Source organism: Monopterus albus, unplaced genomic scaffold (genome assembly GCF_001952655.1).
Source record: "Monopterus albus unplaced genomic scaffold, M_albus_1.0 scaffold152.1, whole genome shotgun sequence".
NCBI classification, from domain to species: Eukaryota; Metazoa; Chordata; class Actinopteri; order Synbranchiformes; family Synbranchidae; genus Monopterus; species Monopterus albus.
Genome location: NW_018128032.1, coordinates 436,409 through 444,344, shown reverse-complemented (window position 1 = coordinate 444,344; position 7,936 = coordinate 436,409).

The following is a 7,936-nucleotide window of genomic DNA, read 5'->3' as shown; positions in this document are numbered from 1 at the left end:
GTGTGTGTGTGTGGTGTGTGTGTGTGTGTGTGTGTGTGTGTGTGTGTGTGTGTGTGTGTGTGTGTGTGTGTGTGGTGTCATGATTCGGTTCTGTGTTGCTTCCTGTCAGGCTTTTATTTTGATGCTACGTCCTGTTTTGTTTCACCACAGTTTTGGTCTTTTTACTTTCTTCATCACCCGCATTAGTTTCACCTGCTCATTATAGTTTGCACCGCATCATAAGCAGCCTTCACCCACCAATCCCAGCCAGATTGTTCTAGACGCCACCTCTCACTCTCCAGCATTTTTCGGTTTTGGTACTTTGTGTTTTTGACCCGGCTTGTTCCTCTGACTATTCTGTTCTGCCTTGCCCTCTTGCTTCAGACTGTCACTGTGTATAATTATCGGACTTCCCTTTGGACTACGTATTTGGATTCCTCTGCTGTATGTGTTTGCTGGCTCTGATCTCGGACTGTTTATACCGACCTGTGATTTTTGTGTTTCACCGTGTCTTGTATGGTTTTGTTTAGCGTTAGTTCTCTTATTAAAGAGACGGTTTTGTTTTACATTTCCTTGTCTGGCCTTTTAATTGAGTTCACCCTCAACATTTTTGGCAGCATAACGCGCCGATTCCTGACATGTGGTGTGTGCGTGTGTGTTTGTCTTTATATACTTGTGCGAACCAACCCCTGATGGAACACCTTTCTTGTGTGGACATTTCATTGGTGACTTTCACCAATGCGGTTTCTGTACTATGATGGACTCTAAATCCTGACTGAAAATCCTCAAACAAATCATTCTTGTGCAAGTGGTCACATAACTGCTTTGCAACAGCTTTTTCAAGGATTTTGGAAATAAATGGGAGATTGGATATTGGTCTATAATTAGCTAGGACACCTGGGTCAAGAGTAGGCTTTTTGAGTAGAGGTTTAATTACTGCAAGTTTAAAAGCCTGTGGAACATAACCTGTTAATAGAGAGAGGTTAATCAGATCTAGTATGGATGTGTTGATTAGGGGAAAGACGTCTTTGAGCAGCCTGGTCGGGATGGGGTCCAGGAGCCATGTTGATGATTTAGATGAAGCAATTGTTGAGGTCAACTCAGATAGATCTATAGGGGAGAAGTAGTCCAAGTATAAATGAGGTCTTACAGATGTTTCTAAAGCCACTGTAGTAGATGGCACATCTGTGAGAGCTGTGGGAGTGGTCCGACCAATTTTTTTCTCTAATAGTTGTGATTTTATTTGTAAAGAAGCTCATGAAGTCATTGCTGCTGAGATCTAAGGGAATGTTAAGCTCAACAGCACTGTGGCTCTTTGTCAGCCTGGCTACAGTGCTGAAAAGAAACCTGGGGTTGTTCTTATTTTCCTCAATCAGTGATGAATAAAATGTGGTTCTGGCACTATGAAGGGCTTTCTTATATGTTATTAAACTATCTTTCCAGGCTATGAAAAACTCTTCTGACTTAGTGGAGCACCACCTCCTTTCCATTTTTCGTGATGCCTGCTTTAGGGAGCGGAGCTGCGAGCTGTACCATGGGGCTAGCCTTCTCTGTTTCACTGCCTTCCTTTTCAGAGGGGCAATGGTATAAGTGTATTACGCAGGAAGGCTGCAGTACTATCAACAAGATTATCGATTTGTGTGGGAGTAAAGTTAAGGTGGCCTCCTTCCACTGTGTTGGCAAACGGCACTGAAGTAGATAAAGATGGAATTATTTCCTTAAACTTGGTAACAGCATTGCCAGATAGACATCTGCTGTAGTGGAATTGTTTCCCACATAGAGTATAATCCATTAATGGAAATTCAAAAGTTATTAGAAAATGGTCAGACAGAAGAAGGTTATGGGGAAAAACTATTAAGTGTTCAGTTTCGATGCCATATGTCAGAACAAGATCAAGAGTGTGATTAAAATAGTGAGTGGGTTTATTTACAGTTTGAGAAAAGCCAATTGAGTCTAATAATGAACAGAATGCATTGTTGAGGCTGTCATTGTCAGCATCTACATGAATATTAAAGTCGCCTACTATGATTATAATAATAATAATCACAAGTATGCAAAGCCACATCTTTCTGCTGCCTCTCATATATTTCAGTCTTATTTTGTTTAGTTGTTGCCTTACAGAAGAACATTACACATGCACATTGAGAGCCACTTTACCGGAGTCAAATTCCATGTGTTCAACACACCTGGCTACAGCTGGCTTTGTTGCTAGCGGAGGATGCTCAGCCATGCCTTCTGTTGCTGAGCCCAGACAAGCTGTATTTTCCAGTTGCTTATACTATCTGTATCTGTGACTGTCACATATGTTTCAGCTGTAAGCACTGTCCATGCATTCATAGTCAGAGACACCTTTTCAACACTCAGCACTCACTGCTGTTTGTGCACTGAAGTGGGGCTCTATGCCCTGGGCCATGAGTGAAGTGGAGTGATTCAAGCACATGCTGTGCTCCTCTTGCTCAAGGCACTGAGCGTGGCAGACGGACCTCAAGAGGACCAGCCAGGAGGAGGACACAGCCTGCCAGGGTGCTGCTTACAGCACTGCCATGGTGAGAAAACCAGAGAGGAACTGAACAACACCGAGAGAGGTGCTAATGAGGGGAGCTGGGCCACTTTGCATGCTATTGCCAAGCACCGGCACCATGACTGCCAGCACCACCAAACAACTCATCTACTTTCGACCTGTTGCAGCTGTGGGTCAGCTGTCTATGCTGGACACATGGATTGTAAATGGACTGTAAACTTGATGGCACCGCGTGCCGTGACTTGGTGGACACAGGCTCCACCATCTCCCTGATGCTCCCAGGGGCACTGCTGGGGATGGAAATGCCAAGACCCTGGAGTTGGAGGGCCACCAGGGCCACATCACCACAGTCACTGGCAACAGTGGGACGATGCGGGGAGAGAGGACACTCAAAGTGTTGATGGTGTCAGTATTGAGCACCGGTTTGGGCCGGCCAACAATCAAGATTTATGCATCACCGGCTGGCGGAGGGGGGGGCCGTGGGGGTGTTCCCCGGGGCTAGGCTGGGCACAGCCACCAGAGCAGCCTCAGCGCCAGTGCAGGCTGCCCACAACACTTAATGGACTGTATGACTGCAATTACTGAAGACAGTTAACCAGCCAGATGGGGGCTATGAAGCGCTGGGGGTGGAGAGGCACTTCGACGGGATGTCCCAGAATGCCCATTTGGTGGGAGGTATAAAGTTCGGGGTTGGCGGAGATTGTTGTTGCATTCTGCATTCAGTCTGTTGGTTGCTGTGTGTTTGCTGGGTGCGTTAATAAAAAGTGCAGCTCCTCAGCCCAGAGAGAGAGAGTTCTAAAAAAGGTTACTTCTGCCCTGGCTGCGTCTTCATTCAGCCCAACATTACAGTACTTTGACTTCTTAACATTTTAGAGGTAAATGTTGTCCTTTTTAATTTGAACATGTATTTACTTTTCAAAATCTGATTAATTCATCAAAACAATATAATCATAAGAGTTTATTGATCATCATTGGGAAATTCACAAGCTACACAGCAGTACTTCATATTATAAATATATTAGGCAGATAAATTTGGCTCCACCTTCACTAGCTGCAACATTAGGATTGCAGCAGTATACCGGTTTAATGGTATACCATAGTATGAAAAATAATGGTTATTATATGCACATTCACGTATTACCAGTATTGAATTAAAACACAGCAGACAAATGGCAGAGAGGGACAAGAGTACCTGGGTGCCCACGACAACCTTGACTGGAAGGTTGGACTGGCAACCTCTTTTTTTTTCTTCTTTTCCTCAAAACTTTATTAGAACTTTATTTGGACTGGTGACCTCAATGGATACTGCTCCCCCAAAGCTTATTTAAAAATGTTACAAGAATTGTAAACAATTTGTTTTAAATCTTCATTTGAAGATGTTTTTTACATTTATTTGGGACATTTAAAAATCCAAATTTAGAGCTTGCATTAGCCAAATTTTACTCTGTACACAGTTAAACATTCCAGACTTTGCAAGATGCTTATAAATTTGTACTTTGTGCTCATTTTTAATTGTTGAACCTAATTATAAGTTGTGTGCTCTCAGTAAGAGGCACGGTTTTGTCCAATCCAAAACTATGAAGAACAGACCTAAACCAAAAGCTAAGTCAGTTTACTCACCTTCTGGGAATACAGTGTAATCAAACACTTTGGCTGCACTGCTGCTCACCCAGCCAAATCAAAGATCTGTGTAAAAAGATGCATAACAATGTTTATACACTCTATGTGTATAACAATAGCTCATTAAAGGGAAATTCAATTTGACCATTTCACTGACTAGTTTTACAAGGAAGTATTCAAGCATTCTCTGGAGTGAAGGGAAAATAAATCACTTATGAGCACATATTTCAGCAAGTGTTTTATTTCTGGAAGGAGTCGACTCCCTGTAGCACAGCCTTTTCTGCTGTAAACCTCCTGTTCCTACAGTTCTGCAGAGTTCTGCTTGTCACCTGGAAAGCATGCACACAAGGATTCATTTGTACAATGCCAAACACTGTGCATAATTACAAGAGCAAAGGTTTTAGAAAAATCTCTTAACATTACCATTACAATTCTCCAAAAGTGTCCCTAACATTACATTTAACTTTTATTTAGAGCTCCTAGACAAAAGCTGAATGCTATGAACTTAATCAAGTTGCACTAAAAGTTAAAAATCGTTCACCTATGAGTCCACTTGCAGCCTGAAAAAACATTTGAACTCAGTTGAAGTTACTGTCACAGATTGTCCCTTAATGCTACTTTTATATGTGACTCTTAGTGAATTTACACAGTGTGAAAACACTGGGAAGCCAGGAACAAATGTAGTATCAGGCTACAGTTGCCGATAGATGGGACGTTACCTTCATCTTTCACAGCTTCATGTTACTGTCAGCACTGCTGCATTAGCTTAAGCTTAAGAATACTTCTCTGCATTGATTGTAAAAATGCTATTGCTAATGTAGCTAATGCTAATAAAAACAAGGCTAATGAAGCTGCAAATAGCTACTAATGGCCATCTTGTCACCATCTCATCCTGTTATGCTATCACTACAGCTTTAAAAGTGTGCTTTAAACAAGTTCAGGAATTAAGAACAGTTAAATAAAAGTTAATTAACTACCTTGTAATGTGGATCAACAGTCTTACAGTGTCCTTCTTCTTCTACATATTAAGGCAGTGTAGGCACCTAAAAACAGTCCAACTTCCGCCGGAGGTTGAACACTTCCTGCCAAGGTTGAACACTTCCTGCCAAGGTCACCAGTGCAAACTTCTGGCAGAGGTCGCCAATCCGCCATTTTGCTGTCTGCAGCCAGGTGCTCACCAGTCTCCATTTGCCAAAAAAAAATTGTGCAAGATTATCTTGGACATACCAAAAGTGAACACCTATGAGAACAATATCCCTCCGTGTCTGCATGGAGCAAAGTATGTGTCTTTGTATATGTGTATTTTCCACATTGTCTGTTTGTTTGCTAAACTCTGATTTATAGAAGGACTCACACTGATCCCAATCTGACCCCAGAAACACACAAACAAATTTCCCAGCTCACATAAGTGTGTGCGTGTGTGTATATAAGTGAAGTCCAGTTGCGTTTTTACAAACCAGTCAATTGATTAATGGAGAAAATAATCAGCACATCAATCTATAATGAAAATAATCAATAGTTGCACTTTGATAGAAAATAGCACAGCAGAGCTCCTCCTCAACCAACTACAACTGCGAAATCCTGCTTCCCTCTGTTTTTCCTTTGAGGGTCATTGCAGTTTTTACTTTTACTTTTTGAACTTTAATTTTATTTTGATGCTGATACTTTTGTACTTTTACTTGAGTAACACTTTGAATGCAGGGCTTTTATTTGTAAGAGTATTCTGACACATTTGTATCGCTAATCTGAGCACTTCTTCGACCACTGGGTGCACCTGCTGGTTTTCACCTTCTCTGAGTGGGACTTCTCAGAGTCAACATAGCCCCTGTGATTACTACAAATGACTCTCATTATGCGGTAATGCTGTAATTGACCTGAAGTGCTGCCCTGTAATAGTGTGCTCCAGCTTCTATCACTGTAAGTGACAGCACTCACACACCCACCAGTCTCTGAAACGTGTTACTCTTTTTAAACATATCATTTTTTTCCCCAGCTGTTCGCCTCTAAGCTTTTTCATGCTGGGAATAGTGTTTTTTCCAAGGTTGGGGCAGAACCCTTCTGTCACTGTAGGCAGGAGGTGAACCCCAACAATGGCTGTCAGGCTCTCATGTTAGATTGGTTCTGTTTTATATGAACTGAGGGCTACAGTAATCCACCCAAATCACATAATGGTAATTTGGCACCCACTTTCATGTACAACAAGCTTTCATGCAGGCCCAGTAATCATCTGCAGAGAACTTGAGCTATAACGTTAAAGCTCAAACCCAGCTGCACAGGCCAATAAAAAGACAAGTAAAGATGTGTTATTAGACATTAGGACTTCTCTTCCATGTACTGGGTACAGGCGCGACACTGAAAAAGCAGATTTCTCCAAAATCTGACAGCTCTTTTGCCTCAGTGTTTGGACCTGTTTTTAGTGGTGAGTTTGGAGGAAACACAGACACATAGTTTCTTGCAGATGCTGCTTAAAAGCAGGAGTGGCTTTTGTAAAACATGGGTCAGTAATAACACACTTTCAGCACTGAATCATAATATTTGGCACTGGAACTTAAATTCTAAGTAGCAAATCAACAAAGAAAACTCCTGGAAACTGCCACTTTATTTTCTTTGCAACTGGGTGATCAACTGCAGATAAATGTAAACCACACAAGAACTTGATGGTGAGAAGAAAAATGACTGCCAAAAGCATATGACTGTGTGAACTGATACTGGCTATTTCGGTTAACCAGATAAGATACCACTGGTCATATGACAGAGCCATGCTGATAGAGGCATGACAGAGGTGCAGTGAATCAGCAGCTGTGACACTTCTTCTGTGAGCAGCTCCCTTACTGATAACAAACATGCCCACGAGCTGATGGATTCAGATGATAGAGGTTTGTCATTCAATAGAGAATTTGCCTCTCCATTTCTATCAAGTCTTTGTATCTCATTTTTTAATTTGGGCATCATGGGTAATGTCACACATATATGATTATTTGCATTATTGTGAGAAAAAAGCCTTATTATTTCAGGTATTTGAGTCACTGCATTAGAGACCTATAATGGTTACTTTACCTGAGATATTCTTGCTCTCATTAAAGGCAAAGAAGAATCTCCTGTTGACATGGACACCATAACCTTGGACCCAGAGGAAGAGGTTAGAAGATGGTCTAAAAGACTACTGCTGTTTGAATGTAGCTACTGTCCCAAAGTTTTTTGCTTTTAAAATGTCCTTCAATCCCAATTGCTCCTTTTGGTTGGGTAATTTTAAAAAGTCTCATGTTGTGTTTATGAAGTGAGCTTTTTTGTGGAAGATTTTATTTGTAGAACTTGGAAGTGGAGAGTTTTTATTTGCCATGCACCACTATTTGCAAAACATTTATGTTATTTTCCTGCAAATATTTTACTGCTCTGTGTTATAGGTGTATTTTTAGCCCATGTTTGGGCTGTGCACTTGTATATACATCACAATAGTCCCTAACAACAACGATTACTTACAGATTACTGTTTTTGTTATAGGATGTTGATCTTGTTCATTGTCGTATTGGAAAGATTGAAGGATTGGAGGTGCTACAGAAGGCTAAAGTATGTAAACAACCTCGGTAACTTGCTGTCAGTGACACGTAACGGTGTGCTTTGTGGAATCTTAGATTACTCTTCAGCTTTCCTTACTATAAAAACAGAGGATCTCTTTAATCTCAGCGTCATGTCTTTAGATGAGGAAGCAGAGGCTGAGGGCTCAGAGGTGGACTCGTCCATCACCCAAGCTGAAGTCACTGAGGTAGTCAAGAAGCTTCTCGGTGGCAAGGCACCGGGAGTGGATGAGATCCGCCC